At 39.8% G+C, this 16,587-nt stretch overlaps 1 protein-coding gene across 2 annotated transcripts in view; it reads right to left on the bottom strand.

The window, feature by feature from the left end:
• The window catches only part of LOC126175335 (protein melted), a 256,862-nt gene extending 249,338 nt beyond the window's left edge, over positions 1–7,524 (bottom strand). Inside the window, exon 1 of one of the 2 annotated variants that reach the window (XM_049922055.1) lies at positions 7,413–7,524. The gene's annotated coding sequence lies outside the window, so the exon portion shown is untranslated. Of the gene's footprint in view, positions 1–7,033; positions 7,187–7,412 lie in introns of those variants that run through there. The other variant, XM_049922054.1, reaches the window with a different exon arrangement.
• Between the last annotated feature and the right edge of the window lie 9,063 nt (positions 7,525–16,587).

Genomic DNA, 16,587 nt, shown 5'->3' with positions numbered 1-16,587 from the left:
TAGGGAATATCTCTAAACCATTCACGTCATTTAGTCCCTGATCACAGATTGCTAGCCTACATGCATTATTTTTAATGGGATGCTTTTGTTTTGCTCTATTAACATCTTTCCTGAGGTATCCTTCCTTTTTCCTTCAGCTACTATCTACTATTCATATGAAGTATATCACTTCCCTTCACGTATTCTATGAGCTCGTTCACCATCTTCTTCAATTTAAACAACACTGTTATGAATACAGGGCATGAATGAGGTTTTCATGTGAATAGTATGAATAGAACAGGGCATAATCAGTACATAAGTCATTTTTGGGGGTTACCTAAGATGTATAATTCACTGAGGAAAAAAAAATTTTTTTACAAAGTTAGAATTTTGTAAACATATCTAACGTATAATAGTGCCAATACATAACAGATGTAAGTACTAATTCATATATGGATTAAAATGGGGGAAGAGGAGGAGGAGGAGGAGGAGGAGGAGAAGGAGGAGAAGAAGAAGAAGAAGAAGAAGAAAAGTTGGGACAATGGAATTTAATGAAGAAATTTAAAGAAGGGAACATTTTGATATTTGATTTCCTATGCGATTCAAACTGCTTGTGGACAGTACATAACACCACCAGTGTCCCATAAAGAAAGTATCATGTGGAGAATGACAACTATTGTTGCAAAGACATTTCTAACTAGTCACTGTACCATGTGGACTAAAAAGGTATTGGTAGGTTTGTTGGTTGGGGGTTAAGGGCGTGGTTCATTGTGAATTAGTGATGTCTGTGAAGTATGTGTTTTGATCATGAAAGTACCTGGGAGCGGTAAGATCGAGGCAGTGAAGACAATACTGATGCCAGAGCTGAGAAAGAATTTACAGAGAAACATGTGGACTGAGCCAGTAAGTGGAGACCAGACTGCATGAGGGGTCTCCCAGGGCTCATCCAATACCAAGAAAAGCTCCAGCCTGCATCCAACCTCCATCAACCTGGTGAAGGGGGAAGACAGTTAAAGAGCAAAAACTGTCTTCAAGCCGGCAGATTCTGAGTAGAAAAAGTGAGAAAGCTAAAAATGTAATGGACATTAGTTGGACTGTCAATAATAAAAACAAGAAGAGAGAAATGGGTACGGCAGCAGATGGGCGTCTCCTGGGCTCTGAACGTGATGGTAGACCCGCTCCCACAGCTGTTCCATCCCTGCTCCAGTATAGTCAAACTGTTAGAGAGCACCCACTGTTCAACAGAAATCTCTAAAATAGAAACCAGAGCGCCGCAGAATAGCAATTAAAACAGAGTAAGAGAGGGCTGAAAGAGTGAGCTGGTCAAGGAGGTAAGGTAGGGGCTTCCCCAGACCCAGCAGGCAGCAGGAGATGGCCCAACCACCCCATCCCAAAGGTAGGATAAATGGATGAAAAAGCATATTCTGTCCTATCCGCAGTTTTAGAGCCATCAGTGTACAACAGAGTAATACCCAGAAACTGCTGAAGAACTGAATGTAATATGACATTGAAAGGTCATAGGGGCACCTAGGACCTAGGTCCTAACTTGTGTTTTGGGTACCAACCAGGGGGCAGTGCACAAGAAAACAGGGGGAGCACATTCCAGGGAGGAGAGCCGGAGATCCTAGTAGAGTGCTGCAAGGGCATTCCAACTGGTAACCTCACCCATGGGCAGTTACCAAGAGGTCAGTGGCCCTCGTATGCAAAAGCAATGGTATACATTGGATGATCAAGGAACTGTTGAATGGCGACTGCACAGGAGACCAAGATGTGATACCATTGGAACTGAAGAGGTAATATACCTACTTCAGTAAGGAGACTGTTTACGGGGTTAGTTCAGATGGCATCAGGAGCCAGACAAACTCCATGATAATGGACCAGTTCTAACAATTTCAAAGCCAAAGGCACCACCGATCCATAAACCTGGTAACCACAGACCGGTCGGGATGAGACCGTGGCCCAATAATTATGGAAAGAGTAGTGCGATCCATAGCCTAAGACGTGCCTATAAGAAGCCCACAGGTGCTTGCAGTGGAATAACTGACTGTAGGTGTAGGTTAAGTGGTACAGGGGGTAAGGTTGAGGCAGGGTAGTTAGTGTCTTGCAAGGAGGCAGCAGGAGTGCAGGCTTGGAATGCAGGAGGGAGGGGTGGCAAGTGCACAGCCCAGGCGTTTGTCAGATGGATACCAGAGCTGGTAAGGTGTGGAACACAATGCAGATGATGTGGAGGTGTGGACTGGGAGTGAATGACAGGATAGAGAAAACAGAAATGAGTAATGTGTTGGGAAGAATGGGTTAGGAGAGATTGAGGACAGGAGGTTTACAGTAGCAAATTATGTGTTGCAAGAATAACTTTCGTCTACATACTTCAGAAAAGCTCATGTTGAGAGGAAGGATCCAGATGGCAGGGGCTATAAAGCAGCCAGTGAACTCAAGCATGTTGTGCTCAGCTGCAGGTTCCACCAATGGCTGGTAAACTACTTTCTTGCCCACATTTGGAAGTGGCAATTAATTGCTGGGAAGAGCTGGTTGGTGGTCATGCCCACATAAAATGCTGTGTAGTAATTGCAGCAGAGCTGGTATATGACATGGCTGCTTTCACATTTGGCCCTGCCTCTTATGGACAGGACAAGCCTGTGACAGGATTGGATCAGAATGTGCTAGGTTGGCGAACCAGGCAGGTCTTGCACCTGAGTGTTGCCCAAGGATGTGACACCTGTGGTGTGGGGTTGAGACTGGGAATGACATAAGTGTGGACCAGGATGCTGTGTAGCTTGGGTGGGCAACAGAATACCACTGAGGGAAGGCACGCATTTTGGGTACGATGTCCATCATTTGCGCACATGATGATGGATAATCAAAGCCCTCATGAAGGATGTGGTTCAGTTATTCAGTCCAGTCTGATAATGGGTGACGAGGGGGGGGGGGGGGGCACTCATTTGCATTTCACTCTAGGGAGCAATAGGAGGAGTAGCGGTGTGTGAGGATATGGCACAGGAAATCTAATTTTGAGCCAGCACAATGAAGGTGCTCAGAGCTAGCAAAGTTTTTATTCTCTTTTCTGTGTACCTGTACATAACTCAACATTACTGCAATTTTGGTTGTTTGGTACATTGGTATGCAAAGATAACAACAGGATGAATGATTTTTGTTTTGTTTTTATTTTTACCATGTTATACGATATGCATGATGGTCTGAAAGGATGAAAGAGGCAGGGAAATTAGAATTCAGTGTCTCAACAGTGACAATGTCAGTAGAGATGAAGAAAAAATTCAAACTAGATAAGAGTGCAGCATAAAACTGGCCTATGCAAATGAAAAATCCTAATACCTGTCTTAAGCAAACTACGGTAAATCTACAACTGTACGTTCAGACAAAGAGTCAAATCTGGCCCTTCTGAAAGCATGCCCACTGTCTTAAACATTGTGCCACCTCACTCAGTGACACCATATGAGACAGAGCAGAAACTTGAATAGAGCAAATATAGAGGAGGAGATTAGGCATCTTCTTTTGGAAGACACCATCACAGTCTTTCTATAAACTGAGTCCATTAAAGCACAGAATACCTACATCAGGATTACCAGGTGATTTGGAGCCTGTTTTTAACACAAATTCAACACCTTAACCAGTGTAGGAGCATTTTAGTCGGTAAAAATTCTTGAGTAATGATGTACAAAATGGAGTGGTGGGGAATTTTAAAAAAAAAATAGTTAGAGAGGGTTATTTAAAAATATTTTGCGAAATTTTCTCGACAAATGTAACAACCCATAGACCTGTAAATATAGTGATGTATACATATAAATAAAATACAAAAAACAAAACATAAAAATAATCACAATAAAAACAATATTTTGCACTTTGGACCATAATATTTTTATGTGCATTAATAACTGCACATAACTGTCAAATAACACATGTACATGTGCATGCATTGCACCTGTGCACAAGATACAGCTGTCTGCTAGGAAACAGAGTGACAGACAGCTGTGTTTGAAGTTTGGAGGAGGTAACTGAGCTACATGAAACAGCCGCACTCCGTGCACTTCTGAAGTGAAGTAGCTAACCTGAACTCTACTTGCAATAAGAATATTTATTAGAATAAGAATATTTATTAGCTAGAGTACTTCTAGTCACTGCCCTTTGTCTTCTGCGATTAATCCAACAGAAGTCTTCAATAATCAGTAGAAACTCAATATCTTAATTAAAGATAGTTCCATCTCATTTTAAATAAAAGTAATTTCAAGTGTAATTGTCACTGGTGCTCTGCACTAGTCCATCTTTCTACATTTTAACTTTCTTAACTACTTTCTTAACTACATAAAAAGGTGGGAATTTAAGGAGATGGGGCCTGGATAAACTGACTAAACCAGAGGTTGTACAGAGTTTCAGGGAGAGCATAAGGGAACAAATGGCATGAATGGGGGAAAGAAATACAGTAGAAGAAGAATGGGTAGCTTTGAGGGATGAAGTAGTGAAGGCAGCATTGGATCAAGTAGGTAAAAAGACGAGGGCAAGTATAAATACTTGGGTAACAGAAGAAATATTGAATTTAATTGATGAAAGGAGAAACTATAAAAATGCAGTAAATGAAGCAGGCAAAAAGGAATACGAATGCCTCAAAAATGAGGTCGACAGGAAGTGCAAAATGGCTAAGCAGGGATGGCTAGAGGATAAATGTAAGGATGTAGAGGCTTACACTAGGGGTAAGATAGATACAGCCTACAGGAAAATTAAAGAGACCTTTGGAGAAAAGAGAACCACTTGCATGAACATCAAGAGCTCAGATGGAAACCCAGTTCTAAGCAAAGAAGGGAAAGCAGAAAGGTGGAAGGAGTATATAGAGGGTGTATACAACAGCGATGTACTTGAGGACGATACTATGGAAATGGAAGAGGATGTAGATGAAGATGAAATGGGAGATACGATACTATGTGAAGAGTTAGACAGAGCACTGAAAGACCTGAGTTGAAACATGGTCCTGGGAGTAGACAACATTCCATTGGAACTAGTGACGGCCTTGGGAGAGCCAGTCCTGACAAAACTTTACCATCTGGTGAGCAAGATGTATGAGACAGGCGAAATACCCTCAGACTTCAAGAAGAATATAATAATTCCAATCCCAAAGAAAGCAGGTGTTGACAGATTTGAAAATTATCGAACTATCAGTTTAATACGCCGCGGCTGCAAAATACTAATGTGAATTCTTTACAGACGAATGGAAAAACTAGTGGAAGCTGACCTTGGGGAAGATCAGTTTGGATTCCAGAGAAATTTTGGAACACGTGAGACAATACTGACCCTACAACTTATCTTAGAAGCTAGATTAAGGAAAGGCAAACCTACGTTTCTAGCATTTGTAGACTTAGAGAAAGCTTTTGACAATGTTGACTGGAATACTCTCTTTCAAATTCTGAAGGTGGCAGAGGTAAAATACACGGAGCGAAAGGCTATTTACAATTTGTACAGAAACCAAATGGCAGTTATAAGAGTTGAGGGGCATGAAAGGGAAGCAGTGGTTGGGAAGGGAGTGAGACAGGGTTGTAGCCTCTCCCCGATGTTATTCAATCTGTATATTGAGCAAGCAGTGAAGGAAACAAAAGAAAAATTGGGTGTAGGTATTAAAACCCATGGAGAAGAAATAAAAACTTTGAGGTTCGCCGATGACATTGTAATTCTGTCAGAGACAGCAAAGGACTTGGAAGAGCAGTTGAACGGAATGGACAGTGTCTTGAAAGGAGGATATAAGATGAACATCAACAAAAGCAAAACGACGATAATGGAATGTAGTCAAATTAAGTCGGGTGATTTTGAGGGTATTAGATTAGGAAATGAGACACTTAAAGTAGTAAAGGAGTTTTGCTATTTGGGGTGCAAAATAACTGATGACGGCCAAAGTAGAGAGGATATAAAATGTAGACTGGCGATGGCAAGGAAAGTGTTTCTGAAGAAGAGAAATTTGTTAACATTGAGTATAGATTTAAGTGTCAGGAAGTCGTTTCTGAAAATATTTGTATGGAGTGTAGCCATGTATGGAAGTGAAACATGGACAATAAATAATTTAGGCAAGAAGAGAATTGAAGCTTTCGAAATGTGGTGCTACAGAAGAATGCTGAAGATTAGATGGGTAGATCACATAACTAATGAGGAGGTGTTGAATAGGATTGGGGAGAAGAGAAGTTTGTGGCACAACTTGACTAGAAGAAGGGATCGGTTGGTAGGACATGTTCTGAGGCATCAAGGGATCATCAATTTAGTATTGGAGGGCAGTGTGGACGGTAAAAATCGTAGAGGGAGACCAAGAGATGAATACACCAAACAGATTCAGGAGGATGTAGGTTGCAGTAGGTACTGGGAGATGAAGAAGCTTGCGCAGGATAGAGTAGCATGGAGAGGTGCATCAAACCAGTCTCAGGACTGAAGACCACAGCAACAAACAAATACATTTTAACTTTCTTAAAATTGACATATTACCCAACAGAAGATACATGATCAAAGTTTAGACTTACTTGATGTTTACATGTTATGAAAAGGCGTGTACTACATGAGACAGTGAAAAGTGTGTGCTGGCACAGATACATTAAGTATTACTTAAACTCTTTATCTGCGCGGCCATGGTGTTCGTAATTGTTTTGCTGTTATTAAAGGTACTTAATTCAATCTAATAGCACCGACGCTATTTCAATAGCTTTCATAAAGATTATTTGCTCCATATTATGGGTATCGACTCCACTACGAGAAAGTAAATTAACAAACAGCGATGGAATACAGCATGTCAAATCACATTTTGCTTCCAAATGTATAATACTTACAATCAAATGATCGGCTCAAGCGACAGTTATTACAAAAGGAAAATTTACGGAGATAGTCAACAATGAATCGCAAGAAATACGCCCAACTAGTGACTGCAAAGACGAATTTATCATTTTACGTTAAGTACAGTCTATTGATATTTGCTACTCTACTAACAAACGTCAGGTACCTTCTGCTTTTTACAGTCCAGGAAGGTAAATGTCAACACTATTCGACAGGTTCCAGGGAAACAAATTATACTTACAAAACCAGGTTCACATAGATCGGTTTTCTTCATGTCACGTTCAACGACTTTTTTTCAGTTGACTGAGATTCATCATATGTACCGCCAATTTTTTGCAACATTATTATTCGTAAACACAATATGCCACATCTTTCATGTGGCCACTTTCACCCATTGACACTATTTTTAAACAGACAGGTTAGGCAACATAAACATCCGGAAACAAAAACGCAACCATAACAAACATTTGCTCGTCGTTTATTTCGTGGATGGAAAATCTAAATTTTGACGCCTTTAACAACAGTACTACTACAGCTAAAATTGTTGTTGGATCCGATGTAGAGGAAGGCGAAAAACGTCATTTTCACAAGGAGTGAGAAGTTGACATGCATAAATTTACCATTTACTTCTGGAAAGTGGTCCACGATCTGTCTACGCAGATGTCGGTGCATCCAACTTTCATGGATAGTTTAAATCAGCTGCCAACATGCCAGCTGAGCTGCAGGTACGCAGGAAAGAAATATCAGCGGCAATCGGCAAAACTCTCCAGAAGGATAATTCAGTTCATAACAGTAACAAGTAATAGAAGAAATACGTCTGTGGTTTGTGTGGGCCACGAAGACGTCACCTCGAAATTGACAACGCCAAACATCTCTTAAACATCGTGGGTGGGTGGATGGATGGGGGGGGGGGGGAGGAGGAGGAGGAGGAGGAGGCATGCTCTTTAGCGCCATCGACCTGTATTCTAAGCATGGGTCAGGCAGCAGCAGCCGGCCGCGACAGAAGCAGCAAAAGGGAAGTAACCGATTTTGTGTCTTTTACGAGTTCCTAACCAGGAAAGAATTTTGTATTATCATCTGGGTGCTTTAATAGTTTAGTTTCTTGTGTTTCTGTGTGTTTATTTAATATCTAAAAGCCACAGTTACCGCGTTTTCGTTTGCGTCGGAAAGTAAATCGATTTGATGACGTATTACAAGTTCCTAATCAGGGGCGAATTACTTAGTTTCACCTGATTGCTTCGGTAGTTAGGTTTTTAATTCTCTGCATGTTAATCTAATTTGTTAGACACAGTTACTGCGTTTTCTTCAGGGTTTACAGTAGAGTTGGGCAGCACGTGCCGATAGTCCATTTATCTGCATAGTTTAGTTTTCCATGGTCTTAGTATGGACAGGGACTGCGATTGTTGTGCGCAGGTGCGAGTGGAGTTGGTGAGACTTCGCTCTCAACTTCAGGCTGTGATGGCTTCGGTTACACAGCTTGAGGCTGCAGTGAATGGGCACCACTGTTGTGGGCCGGCCATGGGGATCCAACGGACGTCCAGTACGACCATGTCCTCCGATAGGTCCTCACTGGTGGTCAGCCCAGTTACTGCTCGCACTGAGGTTGACCCCTCACCTGTGGTCGATTGGGAGGTCGCCCCGGGGTGTAGCAGGTGGCGTAAGTGTTCCCAGGTGGCCGCACATAAGGCCTCACTGCTTTGTCTGACAAACAGGTTACAGGCGCGGTCTGTGGCTGCCACTGCTGCTGAGCCAGATGCTGTCGCCTGTCCTGTTTCAGAGGAAACCTCTCAGCCTGCAAGATCCGGACAATCACAGAAGGTGGGATTATTGATAGTTGGGAGCTCCGACATTAAGGTGCGTTATGGGGCCCCTTAGGGATGTGGCTCTCAAGAAGGGAAAGAAAACCAATGTGCACTCCATGTGCATACAGGATGGAGTCATTCCAGATGTGGAACGGGTCCTCCTGGATGCCGTGAAGAGCACAGGATGCAGTCAACTGCAGGTGGTTGCTCACATTGGTACCAATGATGTGTGTCACTTTGGATCAGAAGAGATTCTCTCTGGCTTCTCTAGAAAATTAATTGAAACCCCTGACCAGGACTCGAACCCGGGATCTCCTGCTTACATGGCAGATGCTCTATCCATCTGAGCCACCGAGGACACAGATGAATAGCACGACTGCAGAGACTTATCCCTTGCTTGCTTCTCATGAGACCCAAATTCCCAACTGTCCACAATCTACAACGTAATGTTCCTAATAGATATTTGCCCATACACTCATTACTCGCGCCAACTAAGGTGGCTCAGATGGATAGAGCATCCACCATGTAAGCAGGAGATCCTGGGTTTGAGTCCCAGTCGGGGCACACATTTTCAGCTGTCCCCATCGAAGTATATCAACAACACCAGTCGGCACTTGACGGTTTCAATTAAATATCATTTATTCTAGAGAAGCTGCACGGTCATTAGTGGTATCTGTTCTTTCGAGAACAGTTACTACATTCATATACCCTCGATATGTTGGTGAAATACTTGTTTAATTCCATAGGTATGCATAAAACATCATCTGAAATTGTGCTAAACGCATTCTCTGAAAATTATTTCGAGCAGTTAGTTCATGAGCCCACACGAATAGTAAACGGTTGTGAAAACACACTTAACCTCTTAGCAACAAATAGTCCTGAGTTAATAATGAGCATCGAAACGGATACAGGGATTAGTGAACACAGGGTTGTAGTGAGACTGAATATTGTAACCCCGAAATCCTTCAAAAACAAACGAAAAATATACCTGTTCAAAAAAAGCAGATAAAAATTCACTTGACGTGTTCCTGAGAGAAAATCTCCACTCCTTCCAAATTAATGATATAAGTGTAGACCAGATGTGGCTCAAATTCAAAAAAAATAGTATCGGCGGCAATTGAGAGATTTATACCAAATAAATTAACAAACGACGGAGCTGATCCTCCATGATACACAAAACAGGTCAGAACACTGTTGCAGAAACAACTAAACAAACATGCCAAATTTAAACAGACGCAAAATCCCCAAGATTGGCGATCTTTTACAAAAGCTCGAAATTTAGAGCGGACTTCAATGCGAGATGCTTATAACAGTTTCCACAACGAAACTTTGTCGTGAAACCTGGCAGAAAATCCAAAGAGATACCAGTCGTATATGAACTATGTTAGCGGCAAGAAACAATCAATGCCTTCTGTGTGCGATAGCAATGGAGATACTTGATGAAAAATTTTATTTTAAAGGCAAGAAAACATTTCATTAACTCTATAATTACACACTGGGTACGAAAAATCACATTTACTAAAAAAACACAGAAGTTACACACAAGCAAAGAATGAAGATATTAACTGCAGAGTCATGGAGCAGCACATAAACATAGACCTCAAGGATTTTTTTTTCTTTTCTTTTAACACTTTCTCCAAAAGAAAAAAATCATGAAATTATTGCTTTGTCTCTTGCCTGCCATACTTCCTTCTCGTTTGACTGCAATATTTCTGAAAACAGTTTGGATCTTTTTATTCAAGTGCATCAACTTTTGTTGCCATACAAAATTCACCACTTTCCATCCAGATTGGTTTTCATTGTTGTCTTGTATTCTTCTATTTCTCTTCATTAGAAGATTCAGCAGCTTCTGCTTTTAGAAATTCTGTTAAGTCTTTATTTTCATCAGATTCACTCGACTCTTGACTTTCTCTAGAATGGAGAGTGTCAATTTTTTCTTGAGTTTGACTTCCTCCAGAAGTGTACAGCCTAGGAGATTTACATTGGTCATCTTTAGATGAATTCGGATCATTAAATTCTTCTTGAGGGCCTCCAAATTCAACATGATCACTATGTAAATCACAAACAATTTCTGGCTTAAATTTCACATCGTGACTCAACAGCACTTTTCTTTTAGATGGAATCCAAACTCTAAGCCCATCCTTCTCATTAACATATCCAGAAACTGCTTTATCATCATTAGTACTGTAGCCTCTGCAGGCAATGGCTCTCACAGAGAACAGATTAGCACTTGCATCAGGGACGTACAAAACATTGTCCATTCTAGCATTGTACCATTTACTGTTTCGTCGAATTTGGATGTAAACTGTTCCTTGACCGTACGCACACATTTTGACATCTTGTTTTCCCAATGAAATTACTTGAGGAGCATCAAATTCACTATACGAAACAAAATACTGTTCGTTGGGAGTGATATGATTTGTAGCGCCACTGTCGCAATACCATTTATTTGGGTCACTGTGGTTACTGGTACACACACCCGTAGCGTATGAAGTAAATGCAGCGTGTTCACTTTCTCGCTTCTTCTCTTTTCTTTTAATGCTGTCACGAGTGTTCTGTGGACACTCTGCTGCCCAGTAACCTAATTGTTTGCATATATTACAGGGAAACTTCCATTTTAATTGTGACTTCGTTATCTTTACTTGCTGATTACTTGTTTGCCGTTTTCTTGTTTTAGAAACGACGAAAGCTGCACTTCCATTAATGTCTTGTTCACGCAGTTCAATAGTACAGAGTTTTTCCAATTAATAAATTCAAGCTTTGCTTTTCCGTCGGTATCGTATCCCAGAGATCCTTGAAATTGTCGTAGTCTTTTCCCAGTGTAAACAAAATTCGACCATTTAAGATTCTTTCAGGTAGCGTATTTTCTTCATGTTTTGCTAATTCATCGTTCAGGTCCACAAATAACTTTTGCAGTTGGGCAGAAGTGCACTAATATCTTCCTTTTCATCACGTTTAACACGGAAAAATGTTTCAATCAACATTTTCAAACGCTGAGTACTGTTACGTACAAATCGGGCGCGTAATTTGTCCCAGATTTATTTAGCATTCTTGCACGTTAAGACGAGTTCTGCAACAGATTCACTTAGCGCACTTGCTATAAGACTTGACTAGACTCTAGCGACAGCGAAACACGGGAAGTGACGTAGTTCACAGAAGCTACCACATCCATTTGAACCAACGAGTTGATTTGAACATGGAGGTATTATACCTCCATGCATTTGAAACAACGAGTTAAAAAAATTTTAACTCGTTGATTTGAAAGTGCTGCGAGTATTATCTTTGAAGACGAAATTTTTGGCGGGCAGAAAGATTTGTGTTATTGTTTTCGTCGAGGCAGTGGATGCCGTGTGGAACTTTTGTAGTAACTCAGTAATAGGCTTTGTGCTATTGTGATTTCTAAGAGACGAAAAGCGGAACGCAAAATTGTTGGAGAGAAAACAAATATATATTCGCATTCTGGGAGGCAAACAAGCTGATCGGTTAAAATGATTGTGGTTTTCTCATAGAATATAAATGTATAGCATCTATTTAACACTGTGACGTGTGTACTAAAGTGCACGTGTAGTGTTGTACTCATGAATGTTATAACCGGCAGATTGTTTCATAGTTGTGTTGTATGCAACTTAGTACTGTTGTAGTGGCTGTTGGAAGACTTTTTCAAATGTAACTCTTGTTTAAACATGTTGAGATGTTAATTAATGGAGTTGTTGGACATTTTTAGTCACTGAAGTATATAGCGATGTAACTCGCTAAAAACAGGAAGAGAAATGCAGCAAAACTGGAGATGCTGTGGGAAATTCGCATTTGCAAAATAAGATGCTGAAATAGCAGGTAAGGGTTCAAATGAATGTCTTGCTTGACATTCAGGAAATTCGTAAATCAAATAAGTGTCTAGTAAATTCACTCTTCATTAATCATAAGGACAATTAGGGAGTAAATGGTTTAGGATGTAAGGATTAGAATTTCAATGTTAGAATGGACAATTTTTAGATCTTAGGTGCACTGCTTAGAAAGAAAATGCTGTAGGACAGATTGAATAAAAGTATTCTGTTTTTGGGCCAGTACAGTGAGAAAGATCTCCTAAGTCCAAAGCAGGCAGTGCTTGCCTTTTTGGATTGTTCCGAAAAGATGCATACTCGGAACAAATGTTCTGGGAGTAATTGAGTTTCATTCTTGATAATTTAATCCTGTTTTCTTGTCAGTTGGCAGTCATTGCCTCATCGCTATTACCTACCTGAGGCTAAGGTGAGGTTATTCGGACAAGGTCAGGTGCTGATGCTACACCCATATGCTTTGACCCGTAATGTCATGGTGGCCTTTGATGGTTTTGAGTCTTTGTATTTGTAGATTGTGTGTTGTAGTATTTGGTGGCCCTCTATTGTGCTGTATGTTTGTTAGTGAGTAGTTTGACATGAACTGAATGTTTCATGTTGGTATTGAAATAATTTGTGCTGGCTGTCTGATGAGTTACTTTGAGTTTGCATATTTTAGCTGATGGATTCATTTTTATGTTTGGAAATATTAGTGCCATGTGTTGTGGTTGGAGATTTAATATTTTTCTTCTGTGGTGAAGAAGATATAGATATTTATGAGTAGCTCATTGCTTGTTGCAATGGGGAAGCTTCTGATATTAGTCATATGAGCATTGTTTGGTTTGTTGTACTGAGAACTTTGTTTTAGATTGAGTAAGTGAAAGTGTTGTATCTAGGGGTTTGCTTGAGCTTTGTGGGTGAAGTGAAGTTTGAAACACCATGTTTTAGAGTGGTTGGTTTGTGGTATCGAGGGCTTTGTTGGAGCTGTGTAGCTCAAGTAAGAATTGTATTGAGTTTTTGAGTTCTGTATGGGTCACTGGTATTGAGGTCTTCATTTGAGATATAGGCCTACAGGTCACATGAAATTTACAGCACCAATAGTTTTCATATTTGTAGGTTTTTTCGTTAAATTTTGAGTATTTTGTGAGCTTGATTTTTGGGTGAATACTTCTTTTGCAGTGATGTCATTATTGCCAGTGAGTGGAAGAAGTCACTATTCTTTTGAAATTGTGATTCTTTATTCACCTCATGCCACATTAGTAAATGTATATATTGTGGAGATGCTGCGAGAATGCTTAATGCCTTGAAGATGCACCCACAAAATGACAGTCGTTAAACCCTAGTGTCTATCCCCAATTTCTCACTTACAATTTGATGCAATATGTGATCAGATTAGCTGGATATGTGTTTCAGCATTTGACAACGTAATATTTGTTCAGATTTAGAAGATTTTACTATTGGGTACCTCATTGGATGTTGATTTGTATCTCACTGGCGACAGCGTGGTGTACTCTACATACAAAATTCATGTTACCAATCAGTATGTACTTAATACTTTTCTAATTTGACATGTAGTGACGATATTCGACTATGTTTCATGTTTTCTATACTGCCAGGTTCTACCAAAAAGTATTTGATAATTCATTCAGTATACCACTGATTTATTTTCAGAAACACATCACAAATCCAGTATCACACCAGAACTACAGGATTGTACAACCAAACGTTCTCTACCACCACCCTACATTTTTTTGGGATGGTTACGAAGGATAGGCCAAGGCGTATCCCAAAGATTATTATTTTGCCATCTGTGCCAAATTAATGTGTGTGTTAATATATTAATGTTATGGCACTGTCAATAGAAGTATCACAGATGCACTTTAATAAAATGAATCATTTTACATTCCACTGTGAAAACCTACTGTCATATAGTGTTTATAGAGGTGGATGACACTTGCATCTCTTGTGTTGGAGTTACTGTTGCAATGAATGTGATTTATTTAGTGTGAGTTGTCTTTTACATATGTTGTATTGTCCTATTTTATATGTGTGTTTTTCACAATCCCTGCTCCCAGCCCCCCCCCCTCCCTCCAGAGAAAGTAATCATAGAATCATTGCATAATGTTACATGATGAGTGTCTTGGAACTGGGGGGGGGGAGGGGTGAACACACTTTTGAGAAGAGTTCATTGGTCCATCCACTAATGATTATAGGTCTAAGGATAATATTTTTTGACTGAATTGCTTACATTTCTTCAAAAGTAAAGCTGTGAAAAATATGAAATTAAAATATTTTGTGATTGGCTCTGCCTGGAATGTTGAATGTTTTGTTATAATATATTCAATTACTCAACATTTATTTGCTTACTGTGAACTGTTAGACATCAGCAGTTTTAGGTACAAATGTAATACCTATTAGAAAAATGAAAATTTCCGCCGGACTGCGACTTGAACCTACATTGCTCTCTTGTTGTGAGGAAATAATTCCATGAAGTTCTGGGTTTGCAGTCAGATGTTACTGAACCAGCCTTTTGACTGCATAACTTTCAGCAATGTGAATGGGATGAAGAAATACTGAATATTCACCTGTCCTAGAAACCTCAGCAAAGATTCACTGTATATATGTTTAGAATAAGGTATAATGAACCAATTGTAACACACTCAGCCAATGATACACAGCTTCTTATTTGTCGTGTGTTCAGTTCTTTTCCTTTGATTCTTTCCAAACATCATCTCTGCTCTGCTTGTGACTTCAGATTGATCAGTCCGTGAGAGTACATAATGGGCTCTGACAATGAACACTAAGTTGTTCTAGATATGTTGTTTGGTTTGTCATTTTGGATATGACATGATATTGAAGAAATAGAACAAGCAGAAGTAGCAACTGTTATGACCAGTGCTTGATTTGTAAAAAGTAGTAGTACCAGTACTGTGACCTACCATGGACTGTTTTATATTAATGTCTTAAAACATTATTTTAATGGTTTTATATCAGAGGTATCAGTATGGTAATCCATCACAAATCAAGCACTGTTTATAACAACAAAATCAATTGTCTGGTTTTAAATAGTCACACTGACTGTATCTGGATTGCTTTGTCATCTCTCAGCAATAAAAAAGGAAGATTGTTTGACAATAATATAAAAAGAATAGGTGCTACCCATTATATAGTGGAGATGCTGAGTCCCGGTTAGGCACAACTAAAAGATTGTCAAACAAATCTTTCAGCCAAACAGGCATTTATCACAATTAGACAACTTATATCCAGTATCTCTGCTATGTGGTGAGTGGCAACTACCATTTTCATAACATTGTCATTATTATGTAATGGATTTTCCAGGGGGGAGCATTAGCATTTAATGTAGCATTGACCACAGTAGTAAGGACAGACTATCAGATTTCTACTAACAGACAGGGCTTATCTCTTACTATGTGGTCTCCATCAAGATGGACACAATCTTCCTCAAAGCTTTTCACATCGGATCTGTGTCTGAATAGCAGCCGACTGAATGTTGCCTCAAACTGAATTAGTGATAAGTGAAGAGAATAAACAGAGAGGAAATTTTTTCAGTGCATAAACTTGACACTGATATTAAATTGACAGATTCTTTGACCTAAAGTTGGCTTACACTACACACAGTGTCTTTGCAGTAGAAGTTTTTTTATTCATTGAAATTCATGACAGTGTCTGTTGATCAGTATGTTTGAGAATTATTCCCAAACTAAATGCATATATATAAAAGATTTTAGTGGCAACTGAAGTATAGTAAGTTTGATTTCATGGCTATTATTCATTTCCGTTTATCTGCTTCCTTTCCTGATTTTCTTCAGCTGCCATACGTGGCACAGCTGTTTCTGCCAGAATGGTGAATTTTCGTTTCCTTACAATGCAAATGAAGGTGGAAAATGCACTGCTTAAGTCAAACAAGGTAAAAAATATGGAAATTCCATGTAACTGCAAAAAAATGAAATGCTGCATAACTGGAGCTTCAATAGTTATGCAAGGCTATTTGTCTGTATGGAGGCCGAGAAGCTGGAAGACTGCAGCAAAGTGCAGGAAGGCTTGCAGAGAATCAACAATTGGTGGAGTGTCTTGCACTGTGAATAACTGTCAAGACAGATCTCCATGTTGATGCACCATTTCTAGTGAGCAGCAGTTTGTCATTGAAGAGATCATTC

This window comes from Schistocerca cancellata, chromosome 3 (assembly GCF_023864275.1).
Source record: "Schistocerca cancellata isolate TAMUIC-IGC-003103 chromosome 3, iqSchCanc2.1, whole genome shotgun sequence".
Classification (NCBI taxonomy): Eukaryota; Metazoa; Arthropoda; class Insecta; order Orthoptera; family Acrididae; genus Schistocerca; species Schistocerca cancellata.
Note: the sequence above shows the minus strand (reverse complement) of the source record. Positions and strands in the feature narration are given on the sequence as shown.